At 47.4% G+C, this 24,039-nt stretch overlaps 1 protein-coding gene across 2 annotated transcripts in view; it reads left to right on the plus strand.

Annotated features, from left to right (window-relative positions):
• Positions 1 to 24,039, plus strand: part of LOC138582134 (zinc finger protein 510-like) — a 204,189-nt gene that overhangs the window by 174,354 nt on the left and 5,796 nt on the right. The gene's annotated exons all lie outside the window — the stretch shown is intronic.

Here is a 24,039-nt window from a genome sequence, read left to right on the forward strand (position 1 = left end):
CAAGTGGACATGCAGGAGCCTGGGCCAGAGATCAGAGGGTGACAAGTGTGATGAGCAGTCAGGTGTATCAGCAGGGGGGAGAGGAAGAGAGAAGTCAGAAACGAAAAGGAAGGTCTTGAGTTGCTTCATAACCGGACATGGTTCTGCTCAATTTTGAGAGAGGCATGGAGGCTGTTCCAGAGGGAAGCCCCAGCCGAGGAGCTAGCTCTGCCCCCAACTCTCTGCTTGGAGAGGCATCTGACACTCAGAGTTGGAGGTGAATGAGCGGAGCACTCGAGAAGGAAGATGTTTTGGAAGAGAAAGTTGGAGGTAGAGCAGTCCCAGGCCACAGAATGCCTTGTGGATGATGCAGAGGATCTTGAACTTGATCCTTGCAGCCACAGGGAGCCAGTGCAGAGATTTCAGAGCTGGAGAGATATGATCCCTGGGCTTGAGGCCAAGGACAAGTCTTGCAGTCATGTTCTGGATAAGTAGTAAAGAGTAGAGGCAGGAAGATTTAGAAAGAGGCTGTTGCAATATTCCAGCCTAGAGAGGGCCAGAGCTCTGGAGACAGTGAGCTTCTGGGGGAAAGTGAGAAAAGGAAGAATACCTCTGAGGAGGTGCAGCTGATAGTTTGACTTCTTAGAGACGCCAGAGATGTGTGGAGAGAAGGAGACGGTGGAGTCGAAGATGACACCAAGGTTCTGCTCAAGTTTGAGAGAGGCATGGAGGCTGTTCCAGAGGGAAGCCCCAGCCGAGGAGCTAGCTCTGCCCCCAACTCTCTGCTTGGAGAGGCATCTGACACTCAGAGTTGGAGGTGAATGAGCGGAGCACTCGAGAAGGAAGATGTTTTGGAAGAGAAAGTTGGAGGTAGAGCAGTCCCAGGCCCCAGAATGCCTTGTGGATGATGCAGAGGATCTTGAACTTGATCCTTGCAGCCACAGGGAGCCAGTGCAGAGATTTCAGAGCTGGAGAGATATGATCCCTGGGCTTGAGGCCAAGGACAAGTCTTGCAGTCATGTTCTGGATAAGTAGTAAAGAGTAGAGGCAGGAAGATTTAGAAAGAGGCTGTTGCAATATTCCAGCCTAGAGAGGGCCAGAGCTCTGGAGACAGTGAGCTTCTGGGGGAAAGTGAGAAAAGGAAGAATACCTCTGAGGAGGTGCAGCTGATAGTTTGACTTCTTAGAGACGCCAGAGATGTGTGGAGAGAAGGAGACGGTGGAGTCGAAGATGACACCAAGGTTCTTAGCCTCAAAGGAAGGATCAGGAAGAGGGCCCAGAGTGGGCGGCCAGAGAGAGAGAGGAAAGGAGGGAGCGGGTGTCCCAATGAGGAGGATCTCAGTCTTACTGGCATTAAGGCAGAGATCATTGGTGGCACACCATTCCTGAATTGCGGCCAGACTGAGAGAAGAAGCAGAGGTGGCTGAGGGGAGCCTGAAAGAGAGCTGAGTGTCATCCACATAACATTGAAAATTGGAGCAGAAAGTAGCGATGTGGTGGGCAAGAGGTGCCAGGTAGTGGTCGAAGAGCCAGGGAGAGAGGTTAGAGCCCTGGGGAACACCACAATCAGAGAGACAGAGAGACGAGAGGAAAGACCCCAGTTGGACCTGAGGGAGTCGGTCGGTGAGAAAGGAGGTCAACCAGGCCAGGGTCTGATCAGTAATACTAAGGTTGTCCCGGAGACGATTGAGCATGATGGCATGGTTGACCGTGTCAAAAGCAGAGGATAGATCAAGGAGAATGATGACAGAAGGCAGATTAGAATCAAGATTTGAGAGCAAGTCTTCACAGGTGTTCAGGAGAGCAGTTTCCATGCTTCTGGCAGCTCTGAAGCCAGACTGGTGGTCATGGAGGCAACCAACAGATTCAGCATGTAGATTAACCTGGGAGATGGCCAGCTTTTCCAAGAGTCTGCCCAGGAATGGAGTGATGGAAATTGGGCTATAGGCGGAGCAGAAGGATTGGCCGAGGGCTTCTTTAGAAGGGGGTGAACAAGAGAGTGCTTAAGGGGGAGGGGAATGCTCAGTGGCAAAGGATTGATTGCAGAAATCCGCCATGGCTGGAGCAAGGGTGTCGATGTGGTCCTTGATAGTTCTGGATGAGCAGGGAAGAACCTGCTTTGATGAGATTTTCATAGATCAGACTTGTCTAGAAACATTGGGCCTCATTACAGGTCGGGCGGTCCGGAATTAAAAGTGGCGGTAAACCTGCCGCCACTGTTAATTCCTGACCGCCCGATCCCGAGTCCTGCAGGCGGGAGGTGATGTTCCCACCAGGTCAGACCTGGCGGGTTTAACACTGCCCCTCTGCAGGCGGACGTGGAAACACCAGCACCATCACGAGATAGTGCCGGTGTTTCCACTTCCCCATTCCCATTGAGTCCTATAGGACTCAATGGGAATGGGGATTTACCGAATTTCGCCTCCAGAATTCCCGGGACACAAGAGTCGTAATGCCCTGGTATTTCCGGGAGTCACGGAGGCGGAATGGTAATACGAGTCTGGCGGTAACCAGGCGGTTTTACCGCCTCGGTTACCACCTGACTCGTAATGAGAGCCATAGTCAGGAGTGAACAGGGGAAAGGAGGAGGAGAGATGGCCTCAGACGGGCAACAAGCGGTAGAGGAGATAGAGGAAGAGAGGGTGGACAGGATTTCTTAGTAGGATTTTATTAGTGAAATGAGAGGCCAAGGCCATGCAGAGGGCCTGGAAGGGAACATGAGAGATAGAGACAGCAGCAGGATTGGCCAGCTCTTTGCAGTTTTTGAAAAGTTTGGCCGAGTTGTTAGATGCCACAGAGATGTGGCATTGGATGTAGGCTCTCTTCTTAGAGAGGACAGAGAGTCTGTAGAGCCTTGCAGCAGGCGGCAGGCCAGTTTGTCAGGGGGGTGTGCACGAGGCCCTCCACTTGCTCTCTGCCGCCCTACACTTGTGTTTAAGGGCGGCGAGGTTGGAATCATACAAAGCGTTGCACTTGGATTTGGGCTTCAAGCAGATCCTCATGACAGGGGCAAGGACATCCAGAGTGTTAGCGATAGAGAGTTGAAGGTTAGAGAGGGCTTTGTCAGGGTGTGAGTCACGGATTATGAATTGGGTATTTTCCCTGATTTTTATTTTACGGGGGATCAGTTTTTAAACAGGAAAAATTCTCAAAGAGTCAACTCCACGTTCGTCCACAAAATCTTCGTCCATGAAGGCAACAACACATCACTCGTCTCCGACTAAGTCACGAATAACCGTGTCGGCGGAAAAGAATAGACCAGAAAAGCCGTCCACGAGTACCCCATCAATGGCAAACCCACCGTCCACAGAGGAGAGTGCAAATAGAGCTAAAGATACAATTTCCTCCACACCAGGAGGGCAGAAAGAACCTGTAACAATACAATTATCACCAATAAAGGAGATGGTGGAGTAACCAGATATTATTCTGCAAGAAGAATATTCTGACACTGAAGTCATGGGTGAACAACTTATTTATACTCCGAAAGCGAATAGTCCACCATGGCACCCTACCACTGAGGACATCATGGACCTGTATGATCCTACACTGTTGGAATCCATGCAAAGAATAATGGAGGAGTTCAATAGATGCCAAAGGACTGAGCTCTTGGCGCCCTCTGCCCCCAGACATAGAAATACATCGGCTAGCTCAAGGGGCTCAAGATCACCACAAAGAGACAGGTCACCAAATTATGCTGAGGGGCTCTCCCACTAGTAGTAGAACCCATAAACACCCACGCTCCTCTGAACCGTCTCACAATCCCAGGGACAGACCACTGTCACACAGTACTCCACTGACAAGAGTCTCACCTCCAAGGTCCTTACCTAGACCAAGGAAAATCTCACCGTCAAGGGATCCAACTATGGTACCTTCAGCTGTGTCGGTCTTGGATTGGCAGGAGGACCCATTCAGGGACTTCATGGACACAGAAGAACCAGAGGAAGGAGAGATCAAACACAACCCAGACACACACAGTGAATCGGATGACTATGTGATAGAGAAACCAAGAAAACGTGATTCCCCGGTGGAGACAACACCACCTGATGACTTGGTATCCTTTCACACCATAATTGCCTTAAAAAGCAGCAGACCTCTTCAAAAAACAGGTAACATCAGAAGAGAAGAAATCAGTACTCTACGAACACAGGGATAAGCGAAGAAGAACCATCATAACTATCCCACTGTTAGACAAAATCTGGGATGCAGGGGTAAGAATTCTATCTACACCTCTTTGCTTTGGTATCATGACCAGAGAAAAAATATAAGGCTCCAGATACAGCCCCTCCATGCTTAAGAGGACATACAAAGCCCGACTCAGTCATCGCGGTTGCGGCTAGAAAGAAGCTGGCAAACCCCTCGTCACCTCTGACAGCCCCACTGGACAAGGAAAGACGGAAACTCGAAGCCATGGGCAGAAAGCTCTCGTCCTCGGCATCTCTAACCATCAGAGCGGCTAATGCCTTAGCTATGACAGCTCGATTTGACAGAGAACTCTGGCTATGTATGTCAAAACTAACCAAACATCTACCTGCAGAGTTTCAGGAGGGAGCAAAACCAATAATAACCGATGGGGAAGCAACCTCTGATCGCATGATTGATGCAGCTGTAGGTGTTGCCAAATCAGGGTTTTGACAAATGGCCCACGGAACAGTCCTCTGAAGATGGACTTTGATGAAGGCAACATATTTTAGGCCAGAAGTTCAAGCACAAATTCTAGCTATGCCCTTCGACGGACATGGCCTTTTTGTTAAAAAGATCAATGACTATTTGAAAGGCATTAAATCGGACACAGGCACAGCTAGAGCTATTAAAGGGGAACAGGTTTCTACTCCCGATTCTTCCTGATCGGGAAGAAGAATGGCCAGTGGCGACCAATCTCAGACCTAAGGGCGCTAAACAAGTTTGTCAAGCGCATCAAATTCAAAATGACCTCCTTACAAAATGTACTACCATGACTAAACAAGAACGACTATCTCGCAACTCTGGATTTGGACGACGCCTACTTCCATATCCCCATCCACCCTTCACACAGAAGATTTCTTAGGTTCTCAGTGGGAGATGCACATTTTCTATTCCGAGTTCTCCCCTTTGGCCTAAGGTCGGCACCAAGGGTCTTCACCAAATGCTTGGCACTGGTGGCAGCATACCTCAGACGCTCAGGAACTGAGGTGTTTTCCTACTTAGACGATTGGTTAATAAAGGCACGTTTGTATAAGCTCGCAACCAGTGTGGTTGCAAAGACAATGAACCTCCTAAGAAACCTAGGGTTTTCCATCAACGAGGCTAAGCCCTGCCCAGAGTACGACCCTCTGCAGACAGAGTATCCACAATGCTGCAACTAATCTCATGGTTCCTCGACAGTAAAAAAACCTTGGTATGATCTTTCAAGTCGCTCCTGGGCATGATGTCTTCATGTATATATCTCATACCCAACTGCAGACTACGGATGAGACCAATACAAAAGACCCTGAACCACCAATCGGCTCAAGCACACGGGTCATGGGAAGATGTCATCCATCTTCCACCAATCTTCCACAAAGCACTTAAATGGTGGGGGACCCCACAAAATCAACTGACACAGGGGATGCCATTTCAAGCTCCCACCTATGCTTCTTCTCGTATAGACACATCCCTATCAGGCTGGGGAGCACATTAGCAGAACTACAGACAAAGGGCACGTGGTCAACCCAAGAGTCTGGACTACACATCAACGCCCTGGAGCTCAGGGCAATCCGCTGGGCAATGAAGGCCTTCTTACCTGTTCTAGCAGGGCAAGTAGTCAAGATACAGACGGACAACACAACCACCATGCATTATACCAACAAGTAAGGAGGAACAAGATCAGAGATGCTATGCAGAGAATCACAGAAACTATGGACATGGGCATTATAGCACATGGTCCAACTGAAAACACCTGCCAGGAGTAGATAATGTCCTAGCGAACAAATTAAGCAGGGATTACATGACCCCCCACGAATGGGAGCTAGACAAAGAAGAGACTCTGTGGATATTCTGCATGTGGGGACAACCGGAGATCGATCTCAACGCTGCCTCTTCGCCTTGAGCTACCCAGAGGCTCTATCACTAGGAAACGCATTCTCAATAACCTGGATGGGCCACTTCCTGTATGCATTTCCACCGACCCCGTTGATAGCACAAGTGCTGCGTATAGTGAAAGAGCAACCATGCAAGATGATACTCATAGCTCCTGGAATGGGCGCGAGAAGTTTGGTACCTGACCCTCCAGCGCCTCTCCCAAGTGTCACCCATTTGCCTCAGAGCGCATCAGAGTTGGCTGTCACAACAGAACTACAAGGTTCTCCACCACGACCCAGCGAGCCTGCCGCTCAAAGCATGGTTTCTGAACAGCGAAAATTAGCGAACCTTCGGAATGTTGGGACATCATTAGAGCATCTAGAGCACCATCCACACGGACCACATATGTCAAGAAGTGGACCAGTTTCACTAAATGATGTGAGACCTCACATATATATCAGCTTACTACATCAGTGGAACAAGTGTTACCATATTTGCTACATCTGGCAAGAGCGGGACTCTTTGTCCTCCATTAAAGTACACCTATCTGCCATATCGGCTTATACTACAAACCCTAGTCAAGCGTTATTACTTACCAATCCAGCAATCAAAATTTTCCTCAAGGGATTATTACGTACCTTTCCACCAATGCCAGAACCGGTTCCCGATTGGAGCCTAAACACAGTTTTGTCAACACTCATGGATGCACCCTATGAACCCATCCATAGATGTGACCTTAAATTTCTATCCTGGAAGGTTGCCTTTCTAGTAGCCATCACATCTGCTAGAAGAATCAGTGAACTCCAGGCCCTCTCTTCGGAACCGCCTTTCACCCTATTCCAGACGGACCGCGTCATCCTCAGGGCATATCCTCACTTCTTACCTAAAGTAGTCTCGGAAATTACACTCTCGGAGCGTATTGTACTCCCTACTTTTTTCAGCAACCACACTTCGACGGCAGACAGAGCGCTGCACTCTCTAGATGTTGCGCGCATCCTCAAATTCTACATTCAAAGAACCAAGGAGTTCCGTGCATCCCCAAGGCTTTTTGTGGTATTCTCAGGTCGCACTAAGGGACAATATATCTCTAAACAAGGCCTCTCACGCTGGGTGACAAATTGCATCAGCCATTGCCATCAACTTGAAGCTGACCCGCTCACTAGACCTCCTACAGCTCACTCCACCAGGGGAAGAGCAGCATCAGTCGCTTTCCACGCAGGAGTAGCGATAAAAGACATATCTAGAGCGGCTACCTGGCGCAAGGTACACACATTCGCCAAGCATTACTGCTTAACAGAAGACACCAACCAAGAGTCAGCGGTCGGACAGGCGGTCCTCTGTCATCTATTTGTTAAAGGTAGGAGCAGCCTTTTTCTCCCGCCTTCCCTGGTATATGTCACTTAAGTAAGTTGCTATTCGCTAGGAATACTGAAGTTTAACCTTCAGGGATGTAACCAAATTTGGACATGCTTAACTGCTTGGTATTCTATTCAAGCATGTGAATCTATGAAAGATCCAATGCTGGAGAAGTCTTAGTTACTTACCTGTAACTGTATTTATCCAGCATTGGTATCTTTCATAGATTCACATGGGCAGACACGCCTCCCCTAGAGCCTGCTCCAAGGCCCGGCAGTCATCATATACGTAGTCTTCCTACGGCTCAAAATCTGAAGATGGCTGCCTGTGGTGGAGCTTAAGCCCTGCCACCTCATTGGTTGGGGTCATAAAGGACCAAAGTGAGGTGGAGGGACTACACAAGTGAATGTCTCATTAGACATAATGGGCAACTCTTTGCCTTTCCTATGAGAAATAATGTATATAAATAATTATTTTTAAATCACAGAGGATTCCCGGTCTGACGGGAAATATTCAAGCATGTGAATCTATGAATGATACCAATTCTGGAGAAATACAGTTACAGGTAAGTAACTAAGACTTACTCTGTCACGGAGCACCTGTCCTCACCTCAGTACTGGAGAAGTTGATGTTGGCGTTGCCTGATGATGGTGGGGATGGCCTGTGGGGACAGAGGAAGAAAACGCACGTTGGTGCATGCTTACCTGCTGTCTGAGCAGGATTTCAGGGCCCTGGGTCCATACGGAGAATAGTACATTGTTTTAGTACCACAGACATTTGGAATGACAGGCTTCATACAGTATTATTTGTACTATCCTGCAACAGCAATGTCAACCGTATCTACTCTCAATAGTTTCATATATTCTATGGTAATCCATCTATCAAATTACTGATGGAGGGCCTAAACAGACATCTACATATAAATCATACATTTCTAAATCTCCCTTAAGGCATCGTGGCTGCTGTACAAAATATGCAAAAACCAAATGAAGAACGCACCACAGACAACCATCATAACCAGAAAGGAACAAAGGAATGGAGATCAATTGTCAAGGGAAACTAATCAGACAGCCTACCAAACAATGCAGATATTAGCACTTAATCGTAAAACTGCATGCAAGTAATTGGCAATCTATATGTTTCTGTACTGCCCAATGGGAAGAAACAGCTTAAAAAGTACTTTGTCAGGGTTTTCCTAGACAGCTACCTAATGTGGGAGTGATACAACCAGACTTTCACTGACAGGTAGTGCCATGGTAGCAAGCGGAAAGAAGGAAAAGCTTTCTCAGGTACGTGTGTGTGCCGAACCATCAGCCTGCATAGCCGCTGACGACTTTGTATTTTTGTGTCCTTCGGCCCTCAAGTGACCTGCAGTGTAGTGAAACAGGGCACGCAGCAGCGAATCACAGGAAGTGTGTGCACTTTAGTGGATGGGGTGTGGTGCTCCATGAGCTGTTAATAGGCTGCATTCTCTCCCTGTTGTGCTAGATGGACGGGCTGGTTTGCATCTGCATCTTGTAGTATTCGTACTAAATCCATCTTTGTAGCGTTATTATAAGAGAAACGTTGAGTTTGTTGTAAGCATGTGCATGTACAATTTAATATACATAATAGGTGCTCAGGTTCTTAAAATACATGCGTATACATGTGTTTTGTGCTCATCTTCAAGACTGAATGATTGCACTTCTTGAAGTGAAAAAGAAAAGAAACAGGGTCTATGTTAGTGGCTGTGTTTGTTAACTAGCATGCGTGCAGGGAAACAAAAAAGAATGGAAAAAAAGTAACCGGGATAAACGGCGTTGAAGCTCAATATAAGTGAACAAATGTAACTACTACAAATAAGTGCGAAATGATGTATCCGTGACTGGAAGCTGTAGCAAACAGTTGTACGATTTCTGAGGAGCAAAAATGCAAGGAAGAAAAAAAGTACCACCCTTACTTAAAACCTGGCGCTTAAATTCAGGCGGGCGTTCGTAAGTGCCCGGCTATTATGGAAGTATTTTGTATTTTTATTGTTTTATATAGCGCCTTAATACAAGGCGCTTTACAGATAACAAGAAATACATAAAACATGGAACAGTAGAAGCAAAACAGTAAACATGAATCAAACCATAAAATCGGCATTTAGAACAATTTGCAAGTAAGAAGGGAGAGGAGGGGGTAGGGAAGGATTGAAAGGGAGAGAGTAATGAGTGAAGTGAGCAGCAAAAGAGAGGAGATCACAGGAGAGACGGGAAAAGATAAAGATAAGGAGAACAGAGAGAGGATAATAGGAGGAGGGAGGGGATAGAGAGACGGGAAGGTATCAGGGAGAGGAGTGAAGAAGAAGTTTTTTCAAAGAGGAGCGGAAAGAGGAATAGGTGGGGGAGGAGCGGATAGAGAGAGGTAGGGAGTTCCAGTGTAAGGGGGCAAGAAGCTGAAAGGAGCGGAAACTAGAAGAGGCACATGGTGGTGGGGGAACAAAGTAAGAAGAGATCAGCAGAACGAAGGGAACGAGAGGGGGTATAGAATGAGAGGAGAGAAGAGAGGTAAGGAGGAGCGAAGTCATGAAGAGATTTAAAGACAAGACAAAGGAAGTGAAATTTAAGCTGGGAGTGGAAAGGAAGCCATCCTAGGTAAGAAAGTGAGTTGTAGATAGTCATGAGAAGAGAGTAGACAGAGAGTACGTATGGCAGAGTGATAAAGGGATTTGAGGGGGGCAAGATGGGAAGCAGAAAGACCGAAGAAGAGAGAAGAACAATAGAAAAGGCGAGGGAAGACGAGGGAGGAAATTAAGGTTTGGTAGCATGGAAGGTGATACAGGGACGGATTTTACGGATCTTGAAGAAATGATAGTGACATGCCCGAGCAGTGAGGGAGATATGATGAGAGAAGGAGAGGGAAGAGTCAAAGTATATACCTAGATTACGAGCATGGTCGGAGATAGGAAGATTAGAAGGGGAAAATGGATGGATGGAGGAGGAGATGGAGAGGGTAGGGAGTTGGAAGGAAAAAACAAAACTTCAGTCTTGTCAGTGTTAAGAGGGAGATAGTGAGATGATATCCAGTCTTTAATGGCAGTTATACATGAAGAGAGGTTGAGATGTAAGTCAGAGGTGAAGGAGGAAAAGGAGAGGAATAGCTGGGTGTCATTGGCATAGAAATGGTAAGAAATCCCGAAGGAAGAGATAATAGGGTCAAGGAGAGAGGTGTAAAGAGAGAATAAGAAGGGTCCGAGGACAGAGCCTTGGGTGACGCCGTAATTAAGAGGGAAGGTAGTAGAGGTTTGTCCTCCCCAAGAGACTGCGAAAGAGTGGTGGGAGAGGTAAGAGGAGAGCCAGTTAAGAACAGATCCTTCGAATCCAAGAGAGGAAAGAGTGTCTAGAAATAAAGGGTGATCGACAGTGTCAAAGGCAACAGAGAGGTCAAGGAGGATGAGGATTGAGGAATGCTTAGAATAGCGAGCGGTAAAGAGGGAGTTAAGGACATAGGTAAGAGCAGATTCAGTGGAGTGTTTCGGGCAGAAGCCAGATTGAGAGGGGGGAAGGAGAGAGTGGGTAGTGACGAAAGTTGAGAGCTGAGAATAAGCTAAGCGTTCGAGTAAGTTAGAGAGAAAAGGTAGAAGTGAGATTGGATGAAAGTTGGAGGCGAGAAGAGGATTAGCTGAAGGTTTTTTTAGTATAGGGATGATAGTGGCATGCTTGAAGGCAGAAGGAAAGGTGGCCGTGGATAAACAAGTGTTGAAGAAGGTTAGGTAGGGAATGAGAGGAAGGTAAATCTTGGGAATAAGAAGGGCAGGAATAGGGTCAGAAGGGGCAGCAGTAGGATGGGATTTTGTTAGGAGTAGAGAGAGACATCAGAGGGAGTGATAGGAGAAAATATAGACATGTGACCTGAGGGGGAGTGTAAGGAGAGGGGAGGAGGGGAAAAGGGAGTACAGACAATTCTTTGGCAAAGAGAAGACATTTTTCAGAGAAGAAGTTTGCAAAGTCAGAAGGAGAAAGAGAAAGAGGAGAAGTAGAAGAGAGGTCGGAAGCTGGAGGGGAGAGGAGAGAGGGTTTGAAAGATACGACGAGGATGGGAGGCTTGAGAGTGAAGGAGGTTAGAAAAGTATGCACGTTTGTGGAGTTAAGGCAGGAGTCATATAAGGAGTGATAAGAAAAGTAGGAGGTTTAGTTAGGAAGCGTGGGGGATTTTAGCCAGCAGTGCTCAAGGCGACGAAGGAGACGACACATGGACAATAGGTGAGGAGAGAGCCAAGGTTGGGAAGGTTTACGAGAAGGGCAGAAAGAGGTGAGGGGGTAGAGTTGGTCGAGACTAGATGAGATAGAAGAGGATAGAGAGGATACGGCAAGGTCAGCTGGGAGGGAGGAGAAATCAGAGAGGGGAGGAAGAGAAGAAGAGCAGGTATCAAGGAAGAGTGACGGGTAAAGGTTCAGGAGGTCACGTTGAGTAAAAGATGTGGGGGAGGGTAAAGGAGAGGAAGGTGAAGTGCTGGGGGTAAGGGAGAACGAGAGCAGGGCATGATCAGATAGATAGCTCGGTAAGGAGGAGACAGGAGAGGATGAGTAGGATGAAATAAAGATGAGATCAAGAGTGGAGCCAGAGGAGTGAGTTGGAGAAGAGAGAAGCAGAGAGAGAAGGTAAGAGTCAAGGATCGAGAAGAGGTGAGGGTTGAGGGGAAGTAAGAATCTGGCGGTTGAAATCACCAAGTACAGTGAGGGGAGAAGGGGAGGGTGAGATGAGAGAGAGGAGGTGGTCAAGGTCATCATAAAAAGAGGAAATAGGGCCAGGGGGGTCTGTAGATGATTAGGAAGGAGATGGGATGAGGATGAGTGAAAGATTTGTAAAGGTATTCAAAAGAAGAGAAAGTAGGAAGGGACAGTTAAGAAGTAGATTAAAGGTATTTAGGATGGAAGAGGATGCCCACACCACCTCCACAACCAGTGGGACGAGATATGAGAAAAGGATGAAGAAGGTGTAGTGAGAGAAGCAGGGACAGTTGAGTTGTGAGGTAGGATCCACGTTTCAGTTAGACAGAGAAGTTGAAGATTGAGACGAAAGAACATGTCGAGAACAGCTGCGGTCTTATTACAGAGGGATCTGACATTCCAAAGAGCGATATTAATTAAGTTGGGAAGTTGGATTGGGGGTAGATGAGGTTAAGACGATGAGGAGGGGGAGCAATGGAAGGCGGTGAACGGGGAACGGGGGAGGGGGTAGAGAAAGGGGATGAACATAAGGAAAAGGGATAAGATGAGGAAAATAGGAAGGGGGAAGAGGACGGGGTGGGAAGGAGAGGGTGAGGAGAGAGGTTGAAAAGAAGGGAGGAATCTAGCGATATGCAAGACAGGGAGGTGAGGGATTGCGAAGGGTAAAAGAGTAGAGAGGGAAGAGGTTGGTAGGGTGAGGTGAAGATGATCGGGGAGAGGGAGGAGGACCAGTGAAGAGGGGAGTGACAAAAGAGGGATTTAGGAGGCAGTAGGTGGGGGTGGAGCATAAGGGTTTGGGAGGGGCAGAGGGAGGGTCGAGGAGGAGATAGTAGACTATAGTAAAATGGGGTCAGATGATGGTTGGTGAGTAGGCAATGGGAAGGTAGCAAGTGGAATGCCAAAGGGTTGAAATAAGGCTAAGTGGTGGTAGGACCAAACGAAGAATCAGAGTCAGAGACCAGATAACATCAGGAGACCGGTGGAGGTGAATTGAAGGGCCAGGGCACCGCAAAGACTTGGCTGGAGGAGGGGCGAACAGCTGTAGGAAATAAAGTCAATAGTGGTGAGTCCTGAAGGAAGCCGCTTACAGGCAGTGGAGGACTGAATGGTGGAGCATTGAAGAAACTCAGCTGGAGGAGGGCAAGTAAGGCCGGTGGAGCTGATCATACTAGTCCTTGGCACTTAAGGGGTTAAGGAAACTGGTTGGGGCAAGAGGGTGTCATTATTAATCTGTATTTCCAAATGTATGTAGTTCAGTGCCATGTCACCAATGCTCATAAAGGAACTGAAGATCATTGCATGCTCTGTAATCCCTCCATCAGTCAATGAATGCCCCTTCCCACGCCCAGATGACCAGTGCTCATTTCCATCGGATTTATTCTCTCGGTGCAAATGGGGCAAGCATTAATATATTTGTGAATGTCAACAGAGTTGGACAACAAACGTTTTGATGAATTAACTCTAAGTAAATTGTTGCATATCACTTCCATAGAAGTTGCAGTTTCTAAATGCTGTATTGCGAGATCATAGCAGAGGACTATGAAATGCATAACAATGTATTAGAATTAGGGGAATGCTACAAATCCAAACATGCGTTGTAGCTGCTGATAATCGGTGACTTTGCCATTTGCAACCACAACAGATGATACAGCATATATTCAGTGCTCATTGACCATCCAGGGTAATCACAACTGTTTCAGCATTAGGCTGGGTTGTGTGATTGGTTTATGGTAAATAGTTCCACGTGCTCCCCATGTGCATGTGTCGGTTTCTCCAGTATGTTTAGGTGCCGTGATTTCCCTCTGATTTGATTCGCACCCGGGGAAGGTCGGTGGAACAGCAGGCGAGAATACACGTTCTCTGCCCAGTGTTTCCAGTCACACATGGCTTCACCTCGCTCGGGCCTCCCTAAGCTTGGGCTGGCAGGTCGTTACAGGCCTCCCTAAGCTTTGGCTGGCAGGCCGTTACAGGCCATGTGCCTCCCGCCCACAGTGGGGCTGAAAGCCATAATATTCAATTCAGTCAATACCCCTGAGGCCTCAATTAGCTCACTCCCCATCTTTCAGTCAGGCACAGGTGATGTGGCAGTCCCTCCTACACCAAGACTGTTAGTAAGTGCCCTTTATTACTGCCAGCGTATTTGCATGGTGCACATACGCTGTGTGTTCCTCGCTTCAAGTGCATCTGTTTTGCTTCAGCCTCTGTTCTGTGATCTACTGCGGGGGTTGCACACCCGAGCTGTGCTCGGCAAAAATCCCCCCTCATTGTGTAGACCCCTCTGATGGAACCCAAGGCAAGCAGCAAACCTCTGGCATGCTGAATTAAGTGAAAACACCTCTTGCGGCTGATTTTCTCTTCGGATTCTTCCTTCCAATACTGCTCTGCTCTGATTGTATGAGCACAGGCCTCTTTCCCTCATTCTTCATGCAGTGCATTTCCTAGTGAGTTATACTATGACTTGTGCTTGATGGGTCTCATTGTGTGTGTGTGTGATGGGCATCCAAGGGAAGAGTAGGGGAGGTCTGGGGAAATCACCCATATATCTCCTGCATCATGTAACTGGTGGTTTTCCCTTGCCCTGAACATTGCCCAGTTCCCCTTCACTGCCTTTGCTGGTGTGGTTTCTTTGTGAGCATGTAAAACGGTTTAAAAAAGGGTTCAAACCAAGTGGTCCGAATAGATTCTTGCTCATAGATCTTATAGCAAGCTGAAGTATTTAAGTCACAGATGTGGCAATGTGTATTAGTTGGAATGAGGAAATAATTGTCTGGAAACCTGGGATCAGAGATATTAGATAGAACCTCTGGGTCATCAACCCCCTCATGTGTAGAATTCAAGGAAAACAATACAGGAAAAACATTGGGATCCAGCTGATTATTTCCAGTGAAATGGTGACAGAGTAACCAGCCTAAAACAATGGTGAAGCACTTGAACACAATAGAACACAGGGAGGTTGAGGGGAAGAAATGAGTCACAGGCAAACCCTCACATAAAGGACAGAACCCTAGTTAAGCAACAAAAAAGGTTTGTGACTCCAAAGTTGACTGCTGTCTTAGAAAAACAGGAGAACGCTAACCTTCTTCCTCAAACCATGAAAATTATATCAGAGATAGAAGACAACAAAGTTGATGGATGTAAAACTTTTGCATATTTTAATTAATATTCAAACACAAGTGCATTACATAAATTCTATGCATAAACAGTTTGATTACCCTCTCATTGGACTAATCAAAAGAAAGGGGAGAGTTAGTAAAAAGACTGAGAAAAAAACATTGGGAAAAACATCACTGTACAAAAGCAATGCAGCGTAATTCCACAAATGGGTCCCAGCAATGGGGGCCTAGGTGGTTCAGTGGCTTATGCAATGTAATCATACAACATCATCTTTTAGTTAATTATTATCCCACTCATCATCATTCGTACCACTCACACACACTCATGAAATATTATTAATTTGTTCACACAAAATAAATTTCAACAATGGTTAAAACAAGCTCCACTTAAATACACCTATCTGGTTTTCATTGTCATGTATAAGGTTCATATACATGTGGTATGCCTGACAAGTGGAGTTTGTATCCAACAGTTCCCCACAGTTTGCACTATTAGTGTGTCTGCTTCACTGGGAGATCACGTGAGATCTGGAATGTGTGTGTGTTACTTTATGGTTTTAATCCGAATAAAGTATTTAAACAAAACGATTGTGTGTGTGATTAATTAGCAGCTGCCATGCTCCGCCCTTCTACCAAACATGGATGCTGACAGTAGGCGATACTATGGAAATAAAACCTGTATTTTAGTGGGGTTGCCAGGATCGCCTGCTCTCTTGACATCATTTTCGGTCTGCTGTTAGTGACAGATATATTGATGTTCTCTGCTCTGCATGACCCTTGCTGAATTGCAATATATGCTTTGTCACTAGGCGATTACGTGGCAACTAGATGCCTCTGTTTACATAATCGCATTTTGAACCTGATTACACACTTTTCTCATTCCGACCCATGCGGTTCAAAGTAAAACGAATGTTATAATGTTTCCTTTGTGTATGTATCCATATACTAATATCACAAATCGGGGCAGCATAACTAGTGAGAAACAGCCCATTCATGCTTTTAATGCACATGTACAATAAGAATAAATAAAAGATGTCCATTTAAATATCTCACCTCATAACAACCCCCATATGCCATGTTGTTTTGTCAAGAAGAAGGGAGCCCACCAGAGTGAAAACCCAAAAGAAAACGTGAATCATTGCATTTCCTGCATGAGAAACTTTGTTTCTTTTAGTATTGGATGTTATTTTCATTTCATTTTATTTCATTTCATTTCATTTTTATATAGCGCCGGTAGCCCAAGGGCATCAGGGCGTTTAAACGAATAGAGACACACATAGAACACAGAAAGAGGCCAGTCCAAAGCTGAACCCTGAAGATGTCCCTGATCCAATTTATCCCGGTTCATCATCTGAAGAGATATGTTTTCAAACCCTTCCTGAAAGCAAGAAGGTTTGTTTCAGACCTGAGTGTTTCCGGAACACTATTCCACAAGCTGGGCGCCTGAACCAAAAAGGAGCTGCCCAACTCCGATTTCATCTTCGTTATTGGTCATCTTATTTGGAAAGCGATTCCTCGTTTTGCTGCAGCGTTCGTTATCTACGTATTCACATGTTCCTTAAGTTGGATTTCAGATGGCGTGGTCCCTCGTAATTTTTATTGTGTTCAAAACGGTGTCCCTCAGATATTTCACCCTTTATCTTGTGGAAATAAGGCTGAAATATGATGCCAGGCAAGTTGTACATAAACATGCATTCCAAGCATAGTAAGCTAGTAATGGGTCCATTGGGCTTCATTTCACGTTTGGCAGTGTGGGGAAAAAAGGGGCGGTAATTCCGTTACCTCTTCTTTTTTTTGATGGTAACAGAATTACTGCCAATTTTCCTGCACCGTCAAATTATCATTTTTGGCAGATTTTTTCCAGTGTATTTGAAATCGTATCTGTGTTTTTTCCTCTCGACATATGTATTTCAGGGAAATGTACTTTTGCCACAAACAATCCAAGATAGAAATCCCTAGTGGCAAATAGCAATGTGTATCACTTGCACTTTCCTTCTATATACAAGGTGTGTGCTGTGCATTAGATGGTGTACCTGAAGTCAGTAACTATGAACAGGCGGAGTGGATGGAGAAAAGAGCAGTAGAGAGCATAGCGCACACAAAATTCTTGGAAGAGGCCCCAAGCTAGGACATTATGTCCACCAACCCTCTCGTCATACTTTGACGAGTCCCTTGTGTACGTGGGGACCCCTTGGGACAGATGGCCTCATCCCTCTTAGTGAAAACACATGGCAATCGTTCCTCATTAACTCGCGATCTCTGCCTCTTATGGGAACAAAGCAGGGAATTATATTCTCCCCAGGGTAGACGGCCTCCTCTTCTAGGTCCTTTTCTCTTGCTTATAATCTTTTTGGCCTCCACCTCCCCGTGACCTTTCAGTGACAAATCGGCATGAGAGGGGCTCAGTGGCTTTCCGTCTCAAAGGTCCTAGGAACAGCAAGCAGCATACAACTTATGGATTCTTTGTTTTTATGGAAACCACTGAGAGACTGAAGGAGGCTGTTGCAGACTATCATCCCAGATGAAGGTATGGTGAAAAGGGAGTAGCTCCCTCCCAGAATGAGGGAAAGCCTCTCTTAGGGAGGTTCTATGTTCTGTTATGTTTTGTTAAAACGTTGTATAAAGCGCTCATAGGCCTGAAGGCATCTTGTTGCTAAATCAACACAGCTAACTGGTGCGGGATGTTTATTCAGAAGTGAAAAGTTTTCAAAAGCCGCCTAAATTGCAAACGGTTGGGGGTAGATCTCAGAACTGGAGGGAGCGTATTCCAGAGTTTGGCAGCCGCCACAGAAAAGACACGACCGCCCACTCGATAGACACGGATTCTAGGGACAAAGAGTAAACCGGCACTCCCTGGGCAAAGGGAGGTACCGAGGGATTTTATCCCAAAGATAGTCTGCCCCCTGACGATAGAAGGCCCGATGAACAAGGCAGAGGTACTTAAATTCTATGCGCCTGATGATAGGAAGCCACTGGAGAGAATGCAGGACTGGAGAGATATGGGCACCATAAGGTGTGTTAGTGGCCACCCTAGCGGCCAGATTCTGCAACAAAATCAACCGATGGATGAGCCCCACCGACTGAGCCAAGAACAAGGAGTTACATTAGTCTATACAGCTCAGTACCAGTGAGGCTACCACCAGATGCCTAAGATGACATGGCAAAAAAGATAAGACCCTGGGCAGAATCCTCAATGAAAATGGCCAGCCTTACACGTTGCTCCAACCTAAGCAGCCGTAGGCAAAGTATATGATAGCATAACCCCAAGATTTTTAACGGTCGACACTGGGAGAGAGAAATCACCCAGTGCAGAAGCCAACAAGATAGAGAGCCGGATAAGGGGGGGGGGGAACCCACCACCAAACCTCAGTTTTGTCCCCATTCAATTTCAGCCTGTTCCTACCCATCCAGTCCCCAAAGGCCACCAGGCACTGACTTAGGCACGACAGCAACTCTGCCTGGTTCAGATGTAAACGAACCAAGATCTGGGTAGGCTTAAATGTCTGTCAGAGAGTTGGACTATTACCTGAAGATGCCTCTAACAGACTCCTCCTCTTCTCCTTTTACAAACATGTAAATGTACCACTCCTATTCGACACTCTACAACTCTGTCTTTTACTTCAATTGACCTTATTATGTAATTCACCCTTAATTTGGAATATCCAATATTCATTTATTTTTTTATTCCTTATATCGAATGTCGTCCATATTCATGCACTTTATGTTTGAACATTAAATGTAACCTGTAATATGTGCAGTTTATCACTAGCGTTTTTAAGGTCACCTAGAACAGTTAACTTCTTCTCATATTTGGTTTGGTGATTAGATCATTACAGAAACAATTATTCAGTTTTCATTTTTGTTGCCAATTTTTTAATTGTACATCTATAGAAAGGGAAGCCCGCGGGGGAAAGAGTGTGGTTTGCCGCTCCAGTACATGGACCACAGGAAGCCTTGGGGGCAGCTTCTGCAGGAGGTCACGCCTCCTCTACTACGTCTCTCCCAGCCTCCCCTTGCATGGTGAAGCCTGCGGGAGAAAGGGTGCAGGAGTTGCCGCTCCAGTCCAATGACCACAGGAAGCCTTGCAGGCAGCATCTGCATGAGGCCACGCCCCCTCTACTACGTCTCTCCCAACCTCCCCTCACAGGGTGAAGCCTGCGGGGGACAGGGTGCAGGAGTTTCCGCTCCAGCCCAAGGACCACAGGAAGCCTTGCAGGCAGCTTCTGCAGGAGGCCAAGCCCTCTCTACTACTTCTCTCCTGGCCTCCCCTTGCAGGGTGAAGCCTGCGTGGTAAATTTCTGGGTATGGATTCCATGAATCGCTAAATTCCTGGGCTCAAAACCACTATGGACATAATCAGCTTAGTGCCCTAGGCTGAACTAGAGCAAGTAGTGGAGTCAGGGATCTGAGACTTGAACTGTGCTACCACCTGTAATACCATACCAGATTTGGATTTAATTTTGGGGGAGGGGGCGTCACCCAGGAATGTCTGGCCGTCTGAGTCAAAATATCAAATGACCCCAAAGGTCAAATATACGATCTGATATGATATGATATGGCATTTATAATGCGCCTATACACAAGTGTTTCAAGGCGCGACGAGGCAAGAGAGGGGGAACAGAGGGAAGACAGAGACAGCGATCTTACTAGGCCAGGTGACATTGAGATTGCGTAAGTGCAGGGGAGGGAGGGAATGGGAAAACTGCGGGGGTAAGGCGGGGGGACAGTGCAGTGCATAGGATAAACAGTAAAGAAATAAAGACAATAAATAAAAAGTGCGGCCAGCTGGTGGCAAGTGCAAGGATACGTGCAGACATCAGGTGTCAATTGACTCTAGGGGGCTGTAGGAATACAGAAACAGTCCCCTAGTGCAAGGGTTACCAGGGGGGCAGTACAGGTGTGTAACTGGAGCGGAGGGGACCTGGGCCCGACAGAGGGTAGCCAGGTAACCAGTGCAGTTTCAGTTTCAGCCAGGAGATCAGCATGAGAGAGGAGGAGAGAAAGCCGAAGCAAAGAGGAAGGTCTTGCGGTACTTCCGGAACCAGAGATGGTTCTCCTCAGGTTTCAGAGAGGCAGGGATGCTGTTCCAGAGGGAGGCCCCAGCAGAAGAAAGAGGTCTACCACCAACGTGTTGCTTGGAGAAGCGACTGACCCTGAGGGAATTGGAGGCGGATGAGCGAAGAGCTTGAGAAGGAGGATATTTAGGAAGAGAGAGAGTTTAAGGTATTGAGGCCCCAAGGCCACAGAAAGCCTTTAGGACAATTCAGAGGTTTTTTAACTTAATACCCGCCACCACTGGTAGCCAGTGCAGAGAATTCAGTCCTGGAGAGATACAATCCCTGGGCTTGAGGCCAAGGACAAGTCTTGCAGTACTGTTTTGGATGAGTTGCAGAGGGCGGAGAGTAGAGGCAGAAGGAGACTGTTGCAGTAGTCCAGCCTAGAGAGAATCAGAGCTCTGGAGACAGTGAGCTTTGGGGGGAAGGAGAGGAAAGGAAGAATACCTCTGAGGAGGTGCGGCTAGTAGTGTGACTTCTTAGAGATGTCAGAGATGTGAGGAGAGAAGGAGAGTGTGGAGTCGGAGATAACCCCAAGGTTTTTAGCCTCACAGGTGGGAGCAGGAAGAGGGCCAAGATAGGCCGGCCAGAGAGTCACAGGAAAAGGAGGGAGCAGGTGTGCCAATGAGGAAAATCTCAGTCTTACTGGCATTAAGGCAGAGATCATTGGTGGCACACCACTCCTGGATAGCAGACAGACAGAGATGAGAGAAGGAGAAGAGGTGGCGGAAGGGAGACTGAAAATGAGATGAGTGTCATCCGCATAGCACTGAAAGTTGGAGCAGAGAGTGGCAATGCGGTGGGCAATAAGTGCCAGGTATTGGTTGAACAGCCAGGGAGAGAGGTTAGACCCGTGGGGAACACCACAGGTAGTGATAGAGATAGAGGAGCGGAAGGACCCGAGTTGGACCTGGGAGGGTCGATCGGAGAGGAAAGAAGTCAGCCAAGCCAGGGCCTGATCGGTGATACCCAAGTTATCACAGAGACGGTTGAGCAGGGTGGCATGGTTGACTCTGTCAAAGGCAGAAGAGGGATTGAGTAAGATGAGGACACAGGGGGTGTTGCAATCAAGGTTGGAGAGCAGGTCTTCACAGATGTTCAGGGGAGCAGGTTCCGTGCTTCTGGCAGCTCTGAAGCCAGACTGATGGTCATGCAGACAACCAACAGATTCAGTGGGAAGATTAAGCTGGGAGATGGCCAGCTTTTCCAGGAGTTTGCCCAGGAAAGGAGTGATGGAGATTGGGCGATAGTTAGCCGGACAGGAAGGGTCGGCAAAGGGTTTCTTAAGAAGAGGGTGCACAAGGGAGTGCGTCAGGTGCAAAGGGACTCCAGCGGCGAAGGGGTGGTGGCAAAAGTCAGCCAGAGCAGGAGCCATGGTGTCAATGTGGTCCTTGATGGTTTTGGAGGAACAGAGGTGAACCTGTTTTGAGGAGACTTTTATAGATCAGACTTGTCTAGAAACCTCGTCTGGGGAGAACAGAGCAAAGGTAGAGAAGGGGGGAGGTGAGGTGGCCGAAGCAGGACCAGAGGAAGAGCAGGAAGTAGAGGGAGGAGGGAGAGAGAGGACAGGATGTCCTGAGTTTTAGAGATGAAATGAGAAGCAAGGGCCATGCAGAGGGCTTGGGAGGGGAAAGGAGAGGTCGAGTCTGCAGTAGGATTGGCCAGCTCCTTGCAGATTTTAAAGAGTTCGGCCGATTTGTTGGATGCTGCAGCCACGCAGGCTTGGATGTGGGCTCTCTTCTTGGAGCGGACAGCAATTCGGTTTTGCCTTTGGGGCAGGCGCCAGGCCAGTTTGTGAGAGGGTGTACCGGAAGCACGTAATTTCCTCTCATCCACCCTGCACTTGCGTTTTAGGGTGACGAGGTCAGAGTCATACCAGGAGCTGCACTTGGCTTTGGGCTTCAAACAAATCCTCATGACAGGGGCAGGAACGTTGAGGGTGTCAGATATATCAGAGTGGAGCATGGAAAGGGCTGTGTCAGCGTTCGAGACAGCCAAGGAGGAAGTGGGGGTGAGAAAGTGATGGCGAAAGCCTCCACTGACACACGCTTCTTGGGTGGATAACCGCGAAGGTAGGTGGCAGTGCTGGAATTGGCTTGACCTGAGGGGTAGAGAGGGTGAGCTGGGCGAAAGGAGAAAGTGATCACTCCAGGAGAGAGGAGTCGTGAGAGGGATCGAAAGGGGAAGGTCTGAAGAGATCAGAACATCCAGAGTGTGCCCTGCAGAGTGAGTCGGGCCAGAGGGGAGAATAGAGAGTGAGAGAGAGTTTCAGAGGTCGCGAAAGAGTCCAGAGGGAGGACCTGAAGCATCCCAATCGATGTTAAAGCCTCCAAGAAGGAGGAGTTGAGAGGTTGAGACTGGGAGGGAAGAGGAGAGGTCCGCCCACTCAGAGAGGAAGGAGGAGATCTGACCAGGTGGCCGATAGACAAGGCATTCGAAAGATGAGTAGGCCTTCATAGGAATGACAGAGACAGGAATCCACTCAGGGAAGATCAGGGCTACACTCCCTCCAGAACAGTTGGATCTGGGCACAGAGAGGATCTTGTAGACATCAGGGAGGAGAGTGTCAAAGATTAAGGCAGAGCTGGCCGTGGACCATGTCTCGGTGAGACTGAGGACATCAAGGTCAAGTTCCTCCAAGCGGCGGCAAATGTCAGAGGAGTGTTTGAAAGCTGAGCGAGAGTTCAGAGTGGCAATATGGAGAAGGTTGCCGTCCTTGAAAGACTTCTGGGGAGCGGTACAAATCAGAGGTACGCTCTGCAGAGGAGTAGAAGGAAGAGAAGGTTGGCTTGAGGGCCTTCGACCAAGACGGTACCATTAACATTAATGATGTCCTTAGTGTAGTGCAAGGAGGCCAGGCGGGTCTCCCAATGGGTGCCACCAATAATGGAAGAAGAAGAAAAAGGAGAGAGCACAGAGACCATATGTGGAGTCCATAGGTCTGGCGAGGGAACAAAAAAGAGGATGTCAGTGAGGGTTTGCCTGGAGAAAGCACTGGTATAGGTATCAGCGATAGGGAGGCCTGGGTTGGAGACCAGGATGTCCTTTTTAAACTTCTTCCTACTAGATTTAGTGAGGAGAGCAGGATAGTCGATAGAGAAGCAGTTAGAAAAGATAGGAGAGACAGAGAGCTTCATGGGGTAGGAAGGTAGGGAGAGGAGAGAAAAGGAAGAGTGTGGGAGGGAGTGTGGGAGGGTACGGGGAGAGCTCTAGGGAAGGACACCGGGAGGGGCACAAGCAGACAGGACAGAGCCAGACGAGACAATAATAGACAATTGGACATGTTGTCACATAATTATCTTGGACTTATGGGACTCGGTCCCGCAGCTCATTAAACCCCCAAATGAACAAGTTTCTTGTCCCTGACATTTTTGAAATTGTGGAGATCCAAACACTGCCACACTAAAGATAAAGCAGACAAAACTAGTTCTCCACCCACAGACATTTGGTTAGAAAACCACGGAAATCATAAATAGAAACATGGTTGTATTAACAGTGGCTTTCGTTTTGAGTCTCCCGGGCTCCCCCCGATCCGGGGAGCCCGGGAAACTTTGAAAGGAAACCACGGCAATCATAAATACAACTTTGTTGTATTTATGATTGCCGTGGTTTTCTTTGTTAATCAAAGAAAAAGAAATGCACTTACCGGCAGCAGCCTTCCTGCCTGCATTCTCTGCACCTTGCAGCAATAATGAAGCAAATGCTGCTGTAATAAAAGCTACCAGCAGGCGGCTTTTGGTTCATTAGTGCCACAAGGGCAGAGATTAACACAAGCACAGGAGGCTCATCCATTTCAGAAAATGGATGCCT

The sequence above is a fragment of the Ambystoma mexicanum genome, chromosome 3q, assembly GCF_040938575.1.
Source record: "Ambystoma mexicanum isolate Mex_15411 chromosome 3q, UKY_AmexF1_1, whole genome shotgun sequence".
In the NCBI taxonomy this organism is placed as follows: Eukaryota; Metazoa; Chordata; class Amphibia; order Caudata; family Ambystomatidae; genus Ambystoma; species Ambystoma mexicanum.